General features: G+C 35.4%; 2 long non-coding RNA genes across 3 annotated transcripts; one reads left to right on the top strand and one right to left on the bottom strand.

Annotated features, from left to right (window-relative positions):
* The first annotated feature begins 2,720 nt into the window (after window positions 1-2,720).
* On the top strand, window positions 2,721-5,656 carry LOC145562531 (uncharacterized). Its single transcript, XR_014094401.1, has 3 exons — window positions 2,721-2,820; window positions 2,964-3,401; window positions 5,519-5,656. It is a non-coding gene; the product is annotated as an uncharacterized LOC145562531 (long non-coding RNA).
* On the bottom strand, window positions 3,928-11,763 carry LOC145562530 (uncharacterized). 2 transcript variants are annotated; one of them, XR_014094400.1, is made up of 4 exons: window positions 11,435-11,763; window positions 10,316-10,716; window positions 7,052-7,090; window positions 3,928-4,350 (listed from the first exon to the last, which is right to left on the bottom strand). It is a non-coding gene; the product is annotated as an uncharacterized LOC145562530 (long non-coding RNA). The 2 variants fall into 2 exon arrangements; XR_014094399.1 differs by having other exon boundaries at window positions 3,928-7,090; window positions 11,435-11,761.
* Between the last annotated feature and the right edge of the window lie 11,581 nt (window positions 11,764-23,344).

The raw sequence follows: 23,344 nt of genomic DNA, 5'->3' as shown, positions 1-23,344 counted from the left end.
GACAGTTAAGAAAAGCCTTAGCAGGTGGCTTGAGTAACTGCGGGAAAAGGATGAAAAGTGTTATTACTAATGGTTACTAATTTGATATTGTGGATCGCGAGCGATTTCGAACAACTCAAAATTCAGGAATCATGGTGGAAGCTGAGGGCCACGAATATTATGGAAAACTCAAAGAAATTTTTGAATTAGATTATTATGGTTCTTTTAAGGTTCTATTGTTTCGTTGTGATTGGGTCGATATTCGTAGGGGTATCAAAACAAACCCGAATGGAAGTGTTCGTGTCAATTTCTCAAAGTTGATGCACACCGGTTGATATTTACATGATGAACCATTTGTTTTCTCATCTCAAGAAAAGCAAGTTTTTTATGTTGAGGATGAGATACAAAAAGGATGGTGTCATGTTGTGAAGACTAAGCCTAGGGACTTGTTTGATATACCTGAATAATTGGCTTAAAACATTTTAGAGAATTTTTTCTATTAGTGTGTGTTTGTTTTTGTTGGAGTTCACAACTTCGATTAGGTGTAATATTTGATTTATTTATTGAAATTTGTCAAAGTTGTTAATGGAATAAATTTCTTTAGCCAATCTTGTTTCTTATTTCAACTCTTGTGGATAGATTTTATTGCTGCTCTTATTTGTTATTTCAATTTTGAATTAAAAGATTGATAAATTGTCACTGATTTAATGTGCAATTCAGTGGATTATTATTTTTTTTTGTGGGAAAAATGAGCAAAATTATCAGATTATTGTCATTTCTGTGATTAATTTGGAGTTCAGATATAGTATTTTTCATTCTGGTTTCTTATTCCAGTTCTGATATGTTGCTATTTATTCATCGTTCTCATATCAGTTTAGATATATTGATCTTTTTGCATCAATTATCTTGCAGTGTTATATATAGTACAAGATGACTTATCGAAGCAAGAGAGCAAGGGAAATACTTGCTGCCACAGCTAAGTCACAAGATCCAGAATCATCAGTCACTAAATACAACCGCATCTAAGTTGCATAATCCACTATCATCTATAAGTGAATTTGCTTCCAAACCAACCAAAAAACAAGCTATTCAGTCACCACCAGCTGAGGTTCTTAAGAATGAAAAGTGGGGGCCATTTTCTCCACCTGATACAACTACAAAATGTGCACAACCACCACCTAATAGTCTAGGATCTATTTGGAAAAAACCTCCAACTGGATCAACATTGAGTTCAGTTAAGGATTCTTCATGTTACCAGTCAAAGAACCCACCTCAACTCTCTTCCAGGGTTCCACCTAATATACCACATTCAAATAAACTCAACTCCCTTAACAACCCTTCGACTTCCTTTCCTACTTCTCACCAACCACTTCAGCATCCTCAACCTGGGAAGGGAGGTTCTCAGAACCTTGGTACTAGTGCCGTGAAAACTTCAGCAGCAACTCCACAGTTTAATCAAACACAACAAAAAAGTGGTGAAAATTCCAATGAGATCCCGAACAAAACTAAGTCTCTACGACCAAAGTCACTTCTCGATTGGCCTGTAAACATAGATTTTGATGATAAGGAGGAGGTTCTGACCATAGGTAATCTTTTTACCTTCAACAATTAATTTACTTTATCATTGAGATTCTATTTGCGGTTGCATAAAATAGATGAGTATTAGTTGCATGGTGTTAATTAAAAGCAAAATTAGTTCTTCAAGAGCCCTAAATCATGTTTTCCAATTAGTAAACTAATGGTTTTTTATTTTATTGTTTTTGTAGACGCCAATGGTAATACTACATTGGTGAGTGGTATAATTCTGCCAATTGACGTTTGGAGCAATAGTGGCGTCAAGTACTATGTTGAATTCAATGATCTATGCCAACCGATTAGGAAAGGTGGACATATATTGGTTAAATTCATTGGTATGATGGCAAAGATGGAGACTCATTGTCCAGTTGGAGAAAAAAATTGGCATGCAATCGACAACCAAATAAAAGGAAGTAAGTACATTGAACACTAGCTTTGCATAAAATATTCTAACCAATTATTAGCTTTTTTCAAGTAAGACCACTTACAAGTTACTTACAAATTTCATAATTTCTTACTAATTAGGACCACTTTGTGATCCTAATGGTGTGGAATATGACAGCCAAGCTCTCAAGCGTGCCAATAAAGCCTGGAGACAGTTCAAATTCTTTTTGAAAAAACAGCATTACAAGCCATATGAGAAAACAGTGGAAGAGATGTGTAATCAGGAACCACCGCATGGAATAACCAGTAACAATTGGGTAAAGTTGGTGAAGTATTGGGATTCAGAGAAAGCGAAAGTAAACAAAATATTCACTACTAATAATATATTAGGCTTTAATTAGTCTTGGTTGAATTATTTGACAAATACTAACTGTTTGAATATGAGTGCAGAATTTGTCTATAGCTGGAAAAAAAAGCACGAGCCTTCGTGAATCAGATTCACATATCTGGCTCTAATAGCTTTGCAAAGCAACAAGCTGATTATGTATGGATTAGTTATATATGTGGCCTTTTATATTTCACTTAAAAGAGTGTTAGTCTCAAAATATATAAAATCAAATAAATAACAATAAAGATTTGTAGCATAAATAAGCTTATAAAGTACGTATAAATGAATATAATTCTTTTTCTTATTCATATACGTTGTGTTATTTATGATGCATCTCATTATGTTGTCGATTTCTCTTATTATGGTCTTTTTGACATTATTGTTAATAGGAAGATGAACATGGACAAAAAATGAGCTTATTAGCTCTTTGGATAAAAGCTCATACGGGTAAGGACGGAAGCTTTCTTCCCGACACAGTCACTGCAGATTTTGTGGTATGATTCCTGACATAGTCACTGCAGAAATTATGAATTAATAAAGTTCATGTCATTATTCTTGTTGTTGATTATGCTAGATGGTCTGCTAAATATGTTGCTCTGTTTTTAATCCCCGTGTTCATTATTTAAACTTGGTACAGGATGCTGTAAGTGCTAAGGTTGAAGAGTTGAGGATGTTGTATCCTAAAAAGTCACAACAAGAGCTCGAAGATGAAGCTTTTCACCATACCATGTATCGCGATGAGATTCTGGATCGTCCTTTAGGTTACGGACTAGGGGTATAAAAGGGCGACATTTACGGGGTGCGTGGTTTCTTAAGGAAGAAAGGTTATGGAAAAGTTCAAAGGAGGATTAATTTAATGCACAATGTTAAAGAAGAAGTTATTGCTTTGCACCAAAAAAATGACACACTTGAAAAGGAAAATGAAAAGCTAAAAGACAAGGTCGAACAAAATAATTTACTTCTTAAAACGCTTATGGGACAAGTTTCTGATATTGTGGGTGCCATTCGTCAGGGGAATGCTTCTCCAGATCTTCTTAACAAGACATCTCAATTCTTGGGTATGGCAAACCAACAGGTACTATTATTTCTTCCCTGATATGGATATTTAGAGTTGTTACTGTTATAAACTTATGGCTACATGAACTGAGGTATTAGTTTTTGAAGATCTCTCTTGATTAGTTTGACAATAAAACTCATCTTAGACTTATTTCAAGGTCGTCTTTATAAGAAAAATTGAGTCCTGTTTAGACTGTGAGTCTGTGATGCTTGCTTGTGTTATTTACTCAGTTACTACTTGACAATAATGTAATTAATTTGCACTAATTTGAGGAGGAAAGCCTGTTGTTTAATTTCTAATTACTGGAATTACAGACTAATGGGATAATTAATAGCTTGAGGTTATAAATCTGTCAAGTAGCTTCATATGAAAATATTTATTGTATGCGTGATTTACTTCTGGATGGGTTTTAGTTTGAATAAAATTGCCAGTGATTAAGGTAATCCCTGTGTTTTTCCCATACTATTATTAGTATGTTGTCCCCACTTGTCTTTTAACTATACTCTATTAATTATTGTATCAAAAATGAAAAAAGCAAAAAGCATTGCCTAATAATGGTCAATCTATTGCATAATACTACTACCATACTTGAATTGGTGGAGCTGGGTTGGGCTGATCCATTGCATAATACTACTACCATATTTATACTACAATGGTCAAGCTGACCTTAAAGTTAAACATGTGATGCTTAAGCTAATAATGGAAAAACATAAATAAAGCAGAAAGAAACTAGCTGCCTTCATTTCCTTCACTTGATCTTCTTAATGGAATTTGTGTTGTTGATAAGAAATGCCCCTGCTGCTGTTGCTAGTTGCTGCCCCCCTACTTGCTCCTTCTTTTGCGCCTCGTATACACCACTAAGGGTGGTTGACCAGGATGGGTTTGACCCTGGGTTTGACCCAAGCTAAGGGCTGACCCTGAGTTGGTGTGTGGGGTGCTTGGATCCATAACAGCTTGGTATTTTCTTCTGCAATAGACTAGGTGAGTGCAATGTAAACTAATAGAACAGTAGAATGATTGTAGAGGAACTATGTATTAGCTCTGTTAACTAGTTCTCGTGAGCCACCTGCTGGTGTTGTGGTGTGTAATATCTTCCATCTCTTTTCAGTCTGGTCAATTATAATGAAGTAACTGTCTAAAATTGAGTTGATCGATAGTTATACTTTTTACTAGTGCCAAAAGTAATTTGTTGTCATGGTTTCAATAAGGCTTATTAGCACTATAGATACTTCATGCAAAATAGAACCTTCTTTTGTTCCTTGATCTGACTGATGGTTAAGATATGGAGTTGAGTTGAAAACTTGTGTATTTTCCCTTTATCTGCTATTTTTTGTTGCTCATCTCTTTATAATTTTTTTTCCCTGTGTGAACCTGCACAAAGCTTTCTAGCTGATGTTGAGGTAGGTCTACTGGCTTGGGAGATGATAATGTTAGTGTTGAAATCAGGGTGAATTAAGAGGGTCAGAAATGGTAATTGCCCCCCTGTCAGGGATAGAGAATAACTAACTATATTTATGTAGTCACTAGCAGTTTAGTTGGATATGGTCAGCCTTCTGGCTGATTTAGTGCTTTTTCACCAACTATACTCTGTTTGGTTCAACTTATGTTGTCTGAACCTAGCAAATCCCTTATTTTATCTGTATATAATTTCTCTAAAGCAAATTAAACTTATTTAATATGTGCTAATTCATTATATATGCAAATTTGGGATCACAAATTTATGTTAGTTCTTGAATTGCTATTTAATAAATTTGGAATGGTGGGTTTGATATAGTATTGGATTAACAGGTTTGATATAGTTTTTATTAAGAGCTTTGATAAGATGTATTCTTAATGGCAGGTTTGATTAAGAGCTGTGGATCAGGTTGCTGTCATATTATTATTCCTTTCGCATATTATTTACAGCAGCTGGGTTTTGTTTTAATTGTTCTTTTAAGAAGAAATTTGAGTTATATATTGTTTCTAGGCTTTTAAGGTGTTTTATTCCAACAGGGTTTTCGAAAATTTTTAGTCATAAGTTTATGACTAAAAAAATTTCATTGATTTTTAGTCATAAGTTTATAAATAAGCTAACTTCATCGGTATGTTTAATATTTATATATATGTACTAATTACTTTTTAATTTTATCTTGAAGGTTGGAAAAGGTAATTTGATGAATACAGGAGAATGAATTAGGGCGGATATTTGAGCATAAAAAACTAGCGACTACCAAGATATCATCATCATCATCATCATCATCGATTTATCAAGTGCAGCTAATTGGGGTTTTAAGTCTTTGTGTTATTAGTTTTTTTTTTCTTTTTTTTAATTATTAATTAGTTGAGGCTAATTAAAGTTTTTGTTTTTGACGATCATGTTGCTGATGTTTTTTTTTGTAATTACTTTGTCGGATAGTTTAATTAACTATGAACAAATTACAATGTTAACTAATCGCTAGCTAGCTTTATCTTTTTAGTGTGTGTGTGTATATATATATTATGTTTAAATAACTATGTATATATATATATATATATATATATATATAATGTTTTTTTTTGTTGATAAGTTCATCATTGTGGTGTTTTTTCGATTTACATGCATTGTAATTTTAATATCGTAAAATAAAAAATTACTTCAAAAACATTGTGGACGCTTTTTTACGTTAAGGACATTTGATGTGCATTTTTAAAAAAAATTCCCGCCAAAGGGAGAGTGGACGCTAAAAAGCGTCGCCCAAATCAAAATCTATGGACAACAAAAGGCGTTGAAAAGATATATGGACAGCGAAAAGCGTCTCCAATCCTACTCACAAATCACAATAGACATATAAGGGCGTCGCAAACATTAACAGATAGCGCGAACCAACCCATTTTTGGACGTTCTGTAGAATTATCTAGACACCAAAAAGCGTCGTGGCTGCCGACGCTTTTTTACGTCCAAAAGAAATCTTGACTCACATTTTTCCGACTCTTTTGCAAAGCGTCGAGAACAAAATTTTCGACGCTTTTTTACGTCCAAAAACAGCTTATAAAGCGTCACAAAAACACGGAGTAGTGAGAGGGAGTTTCAGGTATTTAACAACCTGTTGAAGAAGGTGGGAAAAGAAAATAGAAACTTTCCGAGTTTCAGGTCCACCCACATGTGTGCATACCCATGAAATGAGAAAGGTACTTATGTAACCAACCCTAGTTCTACGACATCTAATAACCTCAGCTACATATAGAAGGAAGCTTAACCTCAGCTACATCCAATCGGAATTTAAATTGTACCAAAATATTATACTCATTTAGTATAAGGCATCTCATTTAAACATGCAAGCTAGCTATCCTATATAATGTAAACTAATTAGTTTTTTAAGGCATGCAACATGTAATGCACAAACCATAACAAAGGCAGCAATTTTAAAAAAAAATAGCAAACAATATTGGCAGAAAACAAACAGCAAATGAACATAAAATCAAGCAAGTTAGCTGATTAAGGCATGTAACATATAATAAAGAAAATATGACAAATGCAGCAAACAAAAACTACAACAACCAAAACCATATCAATAATCTGATGACCTTATTAAAGCATGAAACATATAGTGCAAAGAACATAACAAATTCAACAAACATCAACAGAAATAAGCAAAACCAACACAATGAATACACCAAATCAACATAGTTGTCCTTTAGAAAACACTTACAGCAGAATCTCCATCTTCACCCATTACAAGTTCATAACTCTGCATAAAAACAGCCAAAAGATAAAAGTATTTCAATACCTTAGCAAGGAACCAAATACTTCATTACTTTGACAATGTTATGCTTTAGAATAAAAAACAAATACATAAAAATCAAAGTAAAACCAATGTAGCCAAATTTGGAGTTCATAATGTTGTTTAGTAAACCCATCAAAGTCCAAATATTGTCTAGCAACACACAACCAGTTTAATTATACAATCCATTTACTGAACCCATGCAAGCAAAGTTTGAGCTCACAAACTTTTTAGTAAACCACAGCAAAGCTAATCAGCCAAATAGTAAAGAGAACTTGTATCAGTAAGGTAGCAAGGGAAAGTCCAGTAACATGATGTCTGTGCATTATTCATGATCAATCAATCAATCAATCAATCAATCAAAGCCTTAATCCCAAAAGTGGGGTCGGCTAACATGAACCAAATATGATTATTCCGTGTAGTCATCAACATAAATCTTTCTCCTCCATCCCTTACGATCCAAAACTTCATCCTCACGTAAATCCATGCACTTCATATCCTTCCTCACTCCTTCCAACCAAGTCATTTTTGGTCTCCCTCTTCCTCGTTTAATCCCTCCATGATCCCACTCTTCCACTCTTCGCACCGGTGCACCCACGGGTCTCCGTCTTACATGTCCAAACCAACGCAGACGATTTTCCCTTAATTTATCTGCAATGTCTGCCACACCTACTTTCTTGCGAATAACCTCATTTCTGATTCTATCTCTTAAAGTGTTTCCACACATCCACCTTAACATGCGCATTTCCGTAACCTCCATCTTTTTAATATGCTCTTTCTTAGAAGCCCAACATTCTGTACCATAGAGCAACACTGGTCTTATGGCAGTCCTGTAGAATTTTCCCTTCAACTGTAGGGGAATGCTGCGGTCGCATAACACTCCCGTGGCCGCTCTCCATTTAAGCCACCCTGACTTAATTCTGTGGGTTACGTCTTGATCAATGTCACCATTCTTCTGGATGATCGACCCAAGATACTTAAAACATTCACTCATGGTCAAATCCTTTCCATCCAAACTCACCACTTCATTGCTTGTCCCCCTCTGAGTGCCAAAACGACATACCAAATATTCAGTCTTACTCCGACTTAGCTTAAACCCTCTAGATTCCAACCTTTGCCTCCATTGCTCCAACTTAACATTAACCCCGTCCTTAGTCTCATCCACCAAAACGATATCATCCGCGAACAACATACACCATGGAACCTCATCTTGAAATGGTCTAGTTAATTCATCTAGAACCGTTGCAAAAAGAAAAGGGCTTAATGCAGACCCTTGATGCAATCCGATTGTAATAGGGAAATCTTTTGTCAACCCTCCGCATGTCCTCACATTTGTTGACACATCCCGATACATATCCTTAACTAGGTCTACATACCTTCGTGGGATACCTTTTTTCAACATTGCCCACCAAAGTATCTCTCTTGGCACCTTGTCATATGCCTTCTCTAAATCAATAAAGACCATATGAAGATCTTTCTTCTTTACCCTATAAAACTCCATCATTTGTCTTATCAAATGGATTGCCTCCATAGTAGATCTCCCAGACATAAAACCAAATTGGTTATCTGAAATGCTTGTGTATGCCCTCAACCTTTGTTCAATCACCCTTTCCCACAGCTTCATAGTGTGGCTCATAAGCTTAATTCCTCGGTAGTTAGAACAATCTTGAGCGTCTCCTTTGTTTTTATAAACCGGGACCAAGGTGCTCTTCCTCCAATCTTGTGGGATCCTTGTAGCCGTCCATATCTTGTTGAAAAGGTTTGTTAACCAATCAATACCAATCTTACCCAAACACCTCCACACCTCTATCGGTACCCCATCAGGGCCAACCGCCTTCTTAGGTTTCAACTTCCTCAGTGCAATCTCCACCTCTACTCTCCTAATCCTTCGCACATACTCCATGTTGATTTCTTCATCACTCACAGAGGTATCTCCTATCACAACTCCATTACTTCCATTAAATAATTCATCGAAGTACCCCTTCCACCTGTCCTTGATGTCCTCCTCTTGCACTAGGACCATTTGGTTCTTATCTTTGACACACTTCACCATGCCAATATCCTTCCTTGCCTCTTGTCTTCTCTTTGCCATCTTATAAATGATCCTTTCTCCCTCCTTGGAATCAAGTTTTTCATAAACCTCCTGATATGCCTTTTCTTTCGCTTGACGAACAGCTGCCTTTGCCTTACTCTTAGCCTCCTTATACGCTGCAAAGGTTTCATCACTCCTACATTTTCCTAAGGCTTGATAGCATTCCCTTTTTTGCTTAATTACTGCTTTCACCTCTTCATTCCACCACGAAGTATCTCTCTGTATCGAAGTTCTTCCCCTTACTTCCCCTAAGACCTCTTTGGCCACTCTTAGGAAACAGTTCTTCATTCGTAACCAAGTCATGTCCGGATCCACCTCTCCATCCCAATCCGCTTCTTCAATTACCTTTTCTGTAAAAACCTTAGCCTTTGCATCCCTTAGGGTCCACCATCTTATCCTCGGTTCTTCTTGTCTAACTTTTTTCTTCGCCTTCTCTTTCAGACGAATAGTCATTACCAATAGCCGGTGTTGGGTGACCACACTTTCCCCTGGGATAACCTTACAGTTTAGGCAACTTTGTCTATCTATGCTCCTTGTGAGCAGGAAGTCTATTTGAGTTGCATTTGCTCCACTCCGAAAAGTTATCAAGTGTGAATCCCTCTTCTTAAACCAAGTATTAGCCAAAATTAAATCATATGATTGGGCAAAATCCATAATAGCTTCACCACCGGCGTCCCTCTGCCCATACCCAAAGCCTCCATGGACACTCCCATAGCCCTCTCGGCTCGCCCCAACGTGCCCATTTAGATCCCCTCCAATATATAACTTCTCTGAGTGGTGGACACCCTGTACCACCTCGTCTAGATCCTCCCAAAATTGTCGTTTCTCTTCCGCATCTAAACCCACTTGGGGAGCATAAGCACTAATAACATTCACAATCTCCTTGCCACATAGCAACTTCAGCCTTATCAACCTATCGTTACCATAGCAAGGGTACTCTAAATGTTCTGGTGTGTGCATGTTTTTGAACTAGTTTTTTTCCAATTAAGCAAGCTCATAAATGTTATGTATTCAGAGTCAGACATATGAAAGTGTAGTGATCCAATGTTGTGAAGTTGTTAACTAATACCAGTGAAACCCAAATCTAAATTATGCATTACCTCTAATGTAACCTCCATGGAATTTAAGTTTGTATGTTGCATATGAGGGAAACCAAATGAACCCTCCTGTATTTATGTATGCTACAAGACAGTAAGACAAAACAAGTGAAACCAGACAAAACTAAAACCAACAGGTAATACAGTGTACCTGGTACATCTTACAATAAAGCAAGCATGCTCCAGCACACATAGAACATGTTAAATCCATCTAATGACAAAGTTAAAGAGCCTATAATCATTAAAGAAGCAGCTAATCCCACTTCCCAAACAAAAGCACATTATAAAAGAAGAGAAACGCTATTACCCATTATGAAAAGTGATAGACCGCTGAGTAATTAGGTGTTTCAACATCTAAACCCAAGCTATTTGATCCTCCCAAAGCCATTGGTCCAAAGACTAACCTGTTGAAACACCAAAAAAGAACTGCATTAAACTTGTTTGCATAAAGCAATTAGTTGAACAAGCACATAACTATGACAAAGGCCAAGACCAATCAAAATGTAAAAGTGATAAAGTACCAATGGATTATCACTTGGCATCTCTATCATAAAAATAAACTAATACCCTTGTATAAACACTGAACAGGTATATAATCACATGCTACTTAAATAGTTTCCATTTAAATACAAAATAGCAAGAATTTAACAAGTACTAATCTTAGAAAGCGCCAATTGGGGGTGAACTCTTAATAAATCAAAAGTTAAAACCAATTAAACCCGTAATACACTGATTTATCACCTGGCACCTGCAGGCCTTTAAAATAAAACTAAATAATCCCTTAAACAAAAAATTAATCCATTCAGGTCACAAATACTAATATATGTTACTTAGGTAGCTGTCATTAAGTCAAAAATAGCAAGAATTTAACAACTACTAATCTTAGGAAGCGTCACTTCCAAGGTTGAACTTTTAATAATTCAGAATTTAAAACCAATTAAACTCATAATACAAAGAATTATCACCTGGAACCTCTATATTTTAAAATTAAAATCAACTAATCCCTTAAAAAAAAATTAATCAATTTAAGGCGCAAATATCTCAAATTTAACAGCTGATAAGTTATGAAGAACGGTTTTCAAAATTAATTAAGAGTTAACAACTACAAAATGCAGCAAGTACCAATTCGAAGCATGGACATGGAGTAAGCACATTTGCAGTGCCAAAATTGTTGAATTAGAAGAAAGAGAGGTGATGCACAGATTACTGCATGCTGAGCTTCAATTTCCGCCATCATCCAATTAGAAGAAAGAGAGGTGATGCACAGGTTAGTACATGCTGAGCTACAATTTCCACCATTGAAGAAAGAGAGGTGATGCACACAGTGTACTCCTAGTAAAGCAGACATGTGTACAGCTGTCCCCAGCTCATAAACCACGAGTGCTTCACATGCAAAAATATTGGGGGCATATCAGAAAGTACACTATTCATAAGCAAAGCCAAGGCAAATTCTAGGGACAAAATGGTCAATGCACTATTCATAAGGGGTGTGTTTTTTTTTTAATGCTTGGTGCTTTTATAGGTTTATTTAGGGATATATATTTGGTGGTGCTCATGTCAGTCATGTTGTTTCCTATTCTAAGGGTTGTTGTGCGAGTTTACTTTGATTGCGTCCCAAATCCAGCGAAGGAATAACATTTTGTTGATGAAATTTGGTGCTATTTATAGTTGATTACGAAGGTAATCACACGAACCTTATATTAGAGTTATTTATATTATATTTCGTATAATTATATGTGAATTGTATGATTTATTACTAGAAATCTTGTACATATATATATGATGATGAATTGTTATGATATTACATGATCTGATTGGATTTGAGTATTGTATTTTTTTTTTTTTATGTTTATAATCGATTATGCTAGGGTTTTAATGTTGTTGTTTTAGGGAGTATTATTTTGAGGTTTAGGGTTACTGATGCGGAGTATTATTTTTTGGGTTGAGATTTGATTATATTTGGGTATTAGAATTATTTCCCTATAAGGGTTGAGATGTTTTATGAATCGAATTGTTATGTTATTTGGAACATGTGCCATTGTTGAGATATTATTTATCAATTAGTGAATGGTTATTTGATCAAGTATGATATCAAAAGGTTGAGAATTATTATTTTATTCTTGGTTTGAGGCTCGGCGTTGTATACCTTAGTCCTTGGCATGTTGGTAAGAGGATGATAATCATGAGTTAAGAATGAGGTATAATATTTATTATTTATTTTTCTATGGTCCTCTCTAGTGGGAATTGGCCCATATGTGGTCTGGTTCAATGTGTTTTCTGGTTATTGAGAGTATTCAAGTTTTTATACTTGTTGGTTTGTTGTTTGAATTACCCATGTCCAAGGCTAGGTATAAAACAAAGAACATGGCACACTTATGGGACATATGAATTAATTGAGTAAAGGTTCGTATTATTTTTCGAGGTTGTGTTTGATAAAGGTTATTTTCATAGTACAAGGCGTAATGTAGTTTTGAACTACATTATTTAATTGAGCTAGTAATGTTAATTATTATACTATTCTCTGTATCTTGATAAGTGGTGATTACTCGGCTTTTTGCTGACGTGTGTGTTGTTTTGTTGTGCGACTTGTGTTTGCGGCCATGTCTTTTTCTTATGGTGGCCTTGCGACGATCTATTTTGGAATTTGTCCTTAATGGTGAGCAATCAAGATTGTTTAAACAGGTTAATCAAGTGATCGTAGCTAAAGGAGCTCAAGTGATCGATTAGTATTTTTATAACGAGTTTGTAAAGTTATATGAATAGCTCACCTAGTTTATTAAGTTGTAATTATTGGGATTATGTAAGTCTTAACACTTGACAGGTTGTCAAGTGTGGCAGTAATACCTCCGATTTAGGTGTTTTGTTTTCGAAATTTTATGTAAAGGTTGTTTATTTTTCCTTTAATTCCTGTTTATTATCAGCTACTAAATCAGAGGTGTTACAGTTACTCTGTTTTCCAAGCATTTTAACGGCAGAATTTGACAATATTCGGTGATTCGCCTTCAATTTCAATTGTCGGTGAAGGGGTTGCCATGTCCAATCTGCACCCCAAATCCCCACTTAACCTCCAATTCGAAACCTACCTAAATCAGAAACCTCGTTCAGGTGTGGTGTATGGGCCCGACGGCGAAGGGATTTAGACATTTACCCGGCCATAACTCGATCAATACACCAACTGGACGACGGATCAAATTGGAGTTTCTCGGCATTCGGGCGGCTTAGCAACGAGAAGTCAACTTCACACACCAAGGCTAAATCCGGCAGGGGAGAGAATCGGCGGCTGGGTCCGGCGGCATCAGTCCGGAAGGGGAGGGAATCGTGGAAGGAGAACTGGAAGGGGGAACAGGGAAGGGGAGGGAGTCGGAGAAGGGGAGGGAATCAAGGAGGGCGGCTGGCCCGGCTGTTCTGGCGGTAGTTGGGTCCGAAGATGGAGGGAGATCCGTTAGGGTAAGGAAGAAGAAGCTAAGGATTATTAATTTTTTTGTTTATTTCTTTATTATTCAAAAAAATAATAAAAACCAATTATAAGACGACACGTGGCAAAAGCCCTTCTAAACAGGTTACCAATTTCACCAACAAGTAAAAGGCTTGTTTTGAGTGTATGGGGTATAAAGGAGGGATTTTTTTTTCCCGAAATACGCAAAGGTGGGATTGTTTTGAGAAGATGTGCCAAATGTGAGATTATTCTTTTCAATTTTTCCTATTATTAATAATGATCTTAAGTTTTCATAAATCCATTAAGTTAATTCAAGTTTATCTCAATATCTCTACTACTGAAGCCATGCCCAAAGTTCATGCTTACATTTGATGTAGTAGTTAATATTCCTGATAAAAAAAAGTACATCGTAGCTAATAGATAAAAGATTTATTTGTAAATTTTTTGGTCAAAAAGAGGTATAAAGCAGAATTAAGTCTGCCCCAAGGAGGCTAAATTAGAATCAAGTTCCACTAAGCACCAATCCAGCTTGGTGCGCTAGAATGAGCATGCGCCACTTGGTGTCTTTGTTAGACACTAATTAAATACTCTTTAATTGGGTCCTTTGCATAACTTCCTGTCTACATGTGACATGTTAAAATAGCTATAAACTTTAGTTTATTGTAAAAAACAAATAAATTAAATATGTTGAGAAAGCTTTGCATGTCACACATTAGAATTTTCAAGTTTTAACCAATTATTATGTATCAAACATGAACGTACCTACAGATTAACTTAAACCAGTTATTCATGAAGTGATGGACAATAATTAATCAAATATGAAGTTCTATCTTCAAGTTTTGACACAATTACTGAAAGAAGTTAAGATTATTGTTCAAAAGTTTGTTTATTAAATTAACAAATGAGTTTTGAATGAGATTTTACTACAACTATAATGGAAAAAATCTTAAGGGCAAAAGATTAAAACGTAAATGATTTTTTATAATGAATATAGGGGTATATAAAAGACCATGAATAAGATAGAGAAAGAAAAGAGTGCTTGGATATAAAATTTTAGCTCAAATTGTAAGAGTTAAATTACAGTTACTAATAGAGGCAATCATAGGTCAAATCATATTGGTCTACCAGGACTATACACTAGAGTTCCTAGTCCAACTAGACTCTCTGGAAAAATGTCCATAAGTTAATTCTAAGCTTAAAATTCATGAAATTCCACTGGACACTAGAAAAAAATGGCTTAAGACTCAAGCTACACCATGTTCAATAACAAGCCGACACCCGATCAACTAGCTTGAGCCGGGCTTATTTAATCTCTACAACAAAACATAATTCAAAAGTTGTATTCTTCAATAGCCTCATATGCTAGAAATATGCCTTGAATTTGTTTTCGGGTCTTGGATTAGTCGCAAGGTAACTTAGTAGTTCGTTGACAAGGTTGAAGATTGCAACGAAAAGGGGAGCCATAGCTCCTAGGCAAGCGAGCTATAGCTCGTAGAGGTATTTAGGTGCAGCTGAGCGAGAGCTCGGTCGCGCGCAACACTGGGAGTGCTCGCGGCTGGCGTGCGCAAGTCTGAAAGTTGCGCATAAAGGGTCAGCGCAACTATGTGAGTTGCGCGCGGCAGCATTTAATGCTGAGGCGGTTCACGTTTTTTAGTGGGTCTATCTATCTTATTATGGAGTGCTATATATATATATATATATATATATATATATATATATATATATATATACACACACACACACACACACACACACACACACACACCCATAGGGTTATTTGTAGCCGTATGATCATTAGTTGAGTGATTTTTTAGAAAACTGAGAGTCTTTTGAGTATTTCGCATCTGTGAGATCTGAGAGTGATAACATTAGAAATCTGAGAGACAATCAATCTGCATTTTGTGATTGGTCTCAAATTTGTTTTGATTCTGTAATCTATTTTTCCCAAGTTCAATAAAGATTTTCCCTCGCTTGCCGGTGGACGTAGCCAACACATTGTTGGTGAAGCACGTAAATATGTGTGTGTTTTTCTTGTTAATTTTGCTTTCAATATTTGTTCTTTCTTGCATTCGTTACAACATCATATTTATTTGACATTAGTGTTTTGTAGTAATCAATAGTAGCTGGAAAACGAAAGAGTAACTTGTTAGGTAGTAGTTAAAGTAGCGGTTAGCGTAGACGTAACTTTTCTCGAACGCCAGATTTACTATTAGCATTTCAAAGGTAGTGTGTAATGTTTGACAAATTATAATTACTTATTTACAAGTTTACAACTATAGTATATGATTATTGTATTTCAAAAAGGGCAAATTCGTCATTTTCAGTCTTTGAGTTGGGGTAATGTTGGAATTTTGTATAAAAATTTTGAATTTTCAAGGAAACACAAATCCAAGGTTTCAATGGAAACTGAAAAACGCCAATGCAGAAACAAGGAAACTTTAATGGAAAAATTGAACATGACAAGATTCGTTAATGGAGTAGGATGATATAATTACCCTTTGGGGTAAAATACGCCATTCCCCCCCTCCCCCTCCCCCACATTTTTTTCTTAGGGTTTTAGTTTAATTTGGCGGCGAAGCCGCTGAAAATATGGCGGTAGAATGGGTGATTCTCGAGAGGAAAGCTTGAGCAGCTTTAATGGAGGTGGTCATGGGTTGGGATTGTTGGAAGAAGATGGAGGTTGGTTGGTTATAGCTGGAGATCTAAGGTAGAAGACGAAAGAGGAGGAAGAAGGAAATTGGAAAAAGTCAAGATGTAACACGTGTCTCGCACACGTCTTCCACTGTTCATATTGAGAAACATTAGATGTTTCTCATCTTGAGAAACTGGGGCAGCCTCCCAAACAATAAGAATATCAAAAAGTATTTTGACATCTTATTTTTATCCCGGTACTAATTGACAACTACAAACTACTCTAACAAGTTCGACAACTACCCATGGCTCGACACCTAAAAATTACCTACTATTGTTAGTTTTGGCCGTAACGTTACCCCAAGTCCTAACGAGATATCCTTCAGCCCGTCACCATATTTTGGGCCAGTCTTAATTCTTCCGTTATATATGGTCCAGTCCAACTTCTACCCCTCTGTTTCGCGCCAATGGCAACACTCGCAGTTTCTCTCTCTGCTTCACTGCCTGAGCAACTTCGGCTGCAAAAGTTCTTGATCAAATCATGAAAATCAATCTGTAAGTTGAAATTTTTTCAATTTCTGAGCTCAATTTCATACTTAATTTATGGTAATTATTCGCCTGATTTCAATTTTCCTTTTCGCATTCGTTGAATTACGGTTTTTTTTTTTGCATAATCTTTTGCTTAATGTTGTTGGTTACAGTTCGCAATTTGTTGTTCTAAACCTAATTTTCGGTAATTTTATTCGTAATTCAATTGTGAGTTTGAGTTTTTCTGATTATTGCACGTTAATCTTCTTTTAAGCTTGAATTAAGGCACCGAGGGTTTATAATTAAATTTTTTAAAAATATTTTTTATTCCTTTACAAATAATTCTCTCTTTAAGAAATTTCTTCAAGGTTTATTAATAATCCTCAATTTTATTGAAAACTTGCAGCCCTAGAATTGTGTTATTGCTTGTGTATGATATTTTAGCAGTTAATTACCGGATTATCATGCACATTAGGTACAAAGTATTATCCTATGAAAGAAGAAATCAATTACTAGATCATATATGTGTAGCTTCAGTTGCTTCCCACTGAATCGTTGATGTAGTTTCAATAAATATTGTACTTTATCTGTTCGCTATTTATAGTCACGTATACGATTTTGAGAATAAAAAGAAACAACTATTACGAGAAAAACTTTTGTATACACCCGGTTTACACTAATATTAGTGTAAATCGAGTAGTATAAGGGTAACTTTTAGCTAATTTTAGGGTAACCTTTTGCCTATTTTTAGGTAACTTTAAACCTAATACAATTTTTATATAAATAAACAACAAGAAAAGTTTTATAAAAGTAATTTAATTACATTCAATCACTAATAATTGGTTTTTAGTCATTTAAAATGTGATTTTTTACTAATAAAGCGTAGATAATTTTTATTTGTAAAGGGTTATATTTATACATATTGGGGGTAACTTTTATTCATTTTAGGGATAACTTTTGCTCATTTTAGGGCAACTTTATAACGGATGTACAATATTTTATTGTACATCCGATTTTTTTAAAAGTTTGTCCTATTACGAAGGACTTTTTAGAGACGTAGGACTTTCTAGTGAAGAATGGTGAAACCTTAATTATGGAGGGTTGAGACAATGTGACAACTAATTCTGACGGGGTGTTTTTGTACTCTTATCATATTTCTTAAAGACAAGCATAGATTTCTTAACATGCTCTTTGATTATTGTATCGATTAGCTTATTTTTAACTTGTCGCCCTATTATTTGTGGTTGATTTGGTAATTTGTTGCTTGGAGGTAAAGATGGCCATGAGCCGTGTTGACATGTGGGTGGCACGGGCCCGGCCCGGCGGCTCACTTGTGGGCTGTGCCGTGAACAAAATTCTAGAAAATTGGCACAGACACGGCACGGGTATAGCGGGCGGCACGGTCGTCGGCCCGTGGGTCGGCACGCCGGCATAGCTCGCCTACCCGGCACGTGGCCCGCAAGGCACGTATTTATTATTATTATTATTATTATTATTATTATTATTATTATTGTTATTATTATTAGCAAAGCATTATTGTTTTTTGCTAAATTAATAAAATTATTTATATAAAATTAAACATAAATTATTTATATAAACTTATATAAATTAAGGTTGTTGAAAAAAAATATATATATTAACATTAACATAAACATAAATTAATAAAATTATTTATATAAACTTAAGTTGTTTTAAAAAAAAATTATATATCGATTTTTTTTAATATACATGTATATTTTTTTTTAAAAAAATAAATAAATCGGGTTGGCCCGCAGCCCGACACGGCACGGCTTGCCAGGCACATGGGCCGGGGTGTGCCAAAACTTGGCACGGCACGGCCCAGCACGAGCTCACCCAGACACGGCCCGGCTCGGCCCGGCACGATGCCCATCTTTACTTCGAGGCATGATTGTGAAGATTGTTCAATGAAGTGTCCAATTCAGCACATTTGATTCGGTATGGTTTTCTTTGTATAAATTCTCCAAATGCTTACTTAATGAATGTCTGTTGTATTTAAGATTGTATCAAATAGAAATGCAATAAAAAGATTGTATCTTTACTTAGGGCCTGTTCTCTTACGTTGAAATTCAGTTCAGTTCAATTCAGCTGAGTTCAGTTCAAATCTGTTTGGAAACAGAGCTCTTTTATCGCGGAATTAGACCCTTTCGTCTCTGTTCGACCAGTCGGTCTCACAGTCAGGCGCACTCTCCTAAAAAAAAGTAAACAAGAGTTAACAGCAGGCACTACCCACGTCTATCCATAAGTAGTGAGCCCCCCGAGGCCCCCCTTGGGGGGGAAGGAACTGCAATAAGGCTGCCCCTTGCTCGCTGCCGGTTCAGTGAAGTCAAGTCTTTACGTCTATAGGGGCTCCCCTTTAGTAAAAGGGAGGGGTATAGATGGTACTGGACAAGCTCTTAGGGAATAATCTTTATTTATGCATCAATGACGATAGATGCATTCGCTATAGTTTCAGCATTACGGTCTACGTAGTCGGCCCAGAATTTTTCTTCCGAAGGAGGCAGGAAAGGAACGTTTCCCCCCAAAACTCTTATTCTGATTCAACCTCCCCTGCCGAAAAAAAGATGGAATTCTCCTTACTCTAAGCCATCCGCGCTGTCCCACCTACGTGAAAGTAAAACCACACCGCCCATCTATGCTGATCGAGAGCCCGACCCGGCAGTTCTCTCTTCTAGTCTGTTAGTCTGTCAGTTGGAGAGTGAAGGCCAATCATTCCGGTTCTCTGAGTTTCCCTCTGCTTCGCTGCGGGTCAGCATCTCCGAAAGAAACGGAGGACCTCAGCTGAGTTCAGTTCAGTTCAGTTCAACTCAGTTCAGTTAAGTTCAGTTCAGTTCAGCTCCTAATTTCCTTCTCTTATAAAATATTCATTTCAGTTCAGTTCAGCTGAGTTCAGTTCGGTTCAGTTCAGCTGAGTTCAGTTCAGTTCAGTTCAGCTGAGTTCAGTCAATGAGAACAGGCCCTTATAGCAAACATCTATATGTTTACCCAGCTTGTTACCTTCGACTTTATTAATTAGCAGTCTGGTGAGAAATTTTAGGCTTTTCTTTGTTGTACTAAACTTTTTACTTTCTAGGCATCTAGCTATTGAAATGTGAACTCAACGTGTTCAGCACTGTTCTTTGTGTTTTCACTTCCTTTGTTGTTCATCTCTTTTTTCTCATCACAAGTTTTTTATTTATTAATTTTTGTAAATTCTATGTCCAGCTTACTAAGTTATTATAGATGAATACAATCCTAGTAACTTGCGGATGATCTCATGATTTACAATTCTGTAATGTTATGTTCTGTAAAATATTTTAGGAATTGTGACTTAGGCAGCTGCCATCCTTTGGGACTTCGTAAGCCAAGATTTTTCAACAATAGAAAAAGAAAAGGCTACATGTATGCACTGATCATATGTTTATCAATCCAGTTTAGTTGTGCAATATATGAATTGACTGACTAGTGACTACATTTTTGCATGCTACGGAGTATTCAGCAACTTTATCTAGCTAAGAAAACACCTTTAACATTCTGTTTGCATATTATATCAGATAGGAGTTCCTCGATTAATATCTACTTTTATTTAGCCTTTGGACTTTGGTGCTCTGGCTTTTTCTTATGATGAGATCATTGATGTTGAGAGTGCTATGTTTACCAACTGAAATCATACTACCAGTGGTAAGGCATATATTGTGTAGCACCGAGTTTGTACTTATTCCAGTTGCAAATGGTCCAACTTTTTTTTAAGCTATTGATAGTAAGCAGGCAATTTAGCGGATTTACCTGTGCTTGTGTCAGCTTGGTTGCTGCACTTTGGCTGCTATAAGGCCTTTTTCCTTGTAGAAATAATAAAGGCTTATTAGTAATTTATAAAATACATTATTGGTAGTGGGTATTATTAAAGTTAATGCCAATTATTGGCCATTCTTAAGCTGGATGCTTTTTAAGCTTTTGGAATAGCCAATATAAGTCAGTTGTGCTTACATAATATAACACAATACAGAATTTAAAATGTCACCTTGTCTGGGTGTAATTCACAAGCTATAATAGTTTTGTTATGTTCAATTGAGCTAGGAACTATACTACGTATAATAGCACTCTGACCTTACATTTCGCTTCAAGATTAATATACTATTAAAAGAAACTACATTATTTGGTGGCAGCATGCTTCATGTCGGTAAAATTGTTGGGGATGACTGATTTTGAGCATTTTTTCCTTCTGTCATGTTCAAGAATAATACTTTCCAATTTTAATGTGTCAAGTAAATGCTAGTAGTGATTAGTGCAATCCAAGCTTCGCCTCCTATTTCTCTCTTTATATCTTTTGGGTATTGTTTTATGCCATTATAATCTTACAATATTTATCTAAGAAATTACTTGTCTGGTTATTCCAAGTTCACCATTTTTATTTATTTAATTAGAACATTGTAATCTAGATTAAGAGAATTCTGGAGTCAAAAGGGTGATTGCAGCACTTTCTTCTGTTTTTCTTAATTACCTTCCTTCTCACTGTCACTCTTTAACGTGGCAGGGTTTTGCATAAATAAAAGATTAATTATTGGCCATCTAAAATCTGCTAAGAAGCTTCCTATCATTCTTTATTCACCATTAAGAAGAATCTAGGATAATCTTGATCTTTTGTCTCCTTAATCCGCGTCTTAGTGCTCTTCCTGTTGCTGAAAAGATATTACCTTAAACAATGAGAGAAAATCAGAAACAGGATCACCTTTAATTTTGTGTTTTCTTAGATCATGTTTTTGTTACCTCCCTACAACCAATTTTTTTTTAGAAAAGTAGAAAGGAATGAATTAAATATTATGGGTTACAGGACTAAGAAATGACATTTACCTACCTTCTAGTTCAAGAGCAGTTATTAATTTAGTATAGTAATCTGAATTTAAAAGTATTAATTTAGTATATTAATCTTAGCTGTTTGCTCTCCTTTAATAAATGGATATTTTAGAAGAGCCATTCGTTTATATTTTACTGTCTTACTGTATAGTTTTACACTATATTGTATATAAATATCAAATACATAGAAAAGAAAATGACTTAAATATTGATAAATAGCTTTCAGTTGCAAATTAAGTGGAATATGCTAAAACTTTTGAGTTCTGCAATTAAAAAGCTCTGAAGGGCAATTAACTAACCATTAATGTTGCTTTTCTTCGATCAGAAAAATATTTTTGTATATAGTAAAAAGAATTAACTAAACTTCCAGCAAATCAATATGTCTGTAAGAGATTATATTCATTGTATAGTATTCTTTGCATACCTTCATTTTTGGTTATATGTAAGAAAATATTATTCCTTTGTGTGGTGCTTGTTACTTGTTTATTCAATGATCAAAGAACTAAATTCATTGACGAAATCATGCTGTCTTTCTGTGTTTGCTTAATATTGAATCCTGGAAAAAGTATACTGACATCATTTACAGGATGATATGGGATTTTGTGTGTAGCTTCTCAATCTGTAAGACTGTAATCAACTAAATTGCCATGTTACAAAAAGAATAAAAACAAAGCCTTTTATAGTTTATCTAGCTGCAATTCTGGAGCCGAAATAACCAATAAGGGTTTGCTATAGAGGGTAGATTTCATAGCCTATCTAAAAGTCAATTGTGGTGCTCACTTTGTAACAGGGAATAGTTTCATTTGAAGCAAAAAATTAATAAATAATCTAGTATAAGAGCTTGTTCATGAACACAAGAGCATAACATACCATTGACTAACCGAATATTGACATTTAAATTAGGTTTTCTTATAAAGTATATGTAAAAGGGGATCTGGGAGTTTTAATTTTTTTCAACTTCCTCGGTAGATTCCTCTTATATATTTCATACATAGCAAATTCTATCATATCTTTACTACATAAAATCTTTGCATATATGTTAAATTTGTTTTGATTTCTCATTAATGTGAATTTTAGTCTATTTATAGATTTGATCTCGCTTTGCTTGTTTGACGTGGTAACAACAATATAGTTTATTTGAGTCTGTAAATGCGCTTAAGAGTAATAGTCATGTACTGATGCATATGTAGGTAGACTATGTCTATGAGCTTCTTAACTTGTTAGTAACAGTAGTGTGACCAAATCTTAACTCTATATTGGCATAGGAGCTGGAAATTTCTTAGAAGTGTTTTAAGGAAATGGCCGCGCACCCTCAAGGAACTTCTTTGAATCATCTGTAAACCTTTTATTCTGGCTTTTGACCGATTTTATTTATTTTTTTATTTCTGAAAGCTAGAAAGGAAAGAAAAGGGAAAAAAGATGGGAAAAATGAAAGGAAAGATTAAGGCTATTCTTCCCCAAGCTGTTGCCCTGAAAATCCTTGGATGATTTGAAAGCAAATAAGGGGTTTAGAGCTAGGAAATGTTCAACAAAGGCGAACTCCAAAGGACAAAATCTGTAAATAGTCTAAATACTCAAATCATATC

Source organism: Chenopodium album, chromosome 10, assembly GCF_948465745.1.
Source record: "Chenopodium album chromosome 10, dcCheAlbu1.1, whole genome shotgun sequence".
NCBI classification, from domain to species: domain Eukaryota; kingdom Viridiplantae; phylum Streptophyta; class Magnoliopsida; order Caryophyllales; family Amaranthaceae; genus Chenopodium; species Chenopodium album.
Note: the sequence above shows the minus strand (reverse complement) of the source record. Positions and strands in the feature narration are given on the sequence as shown.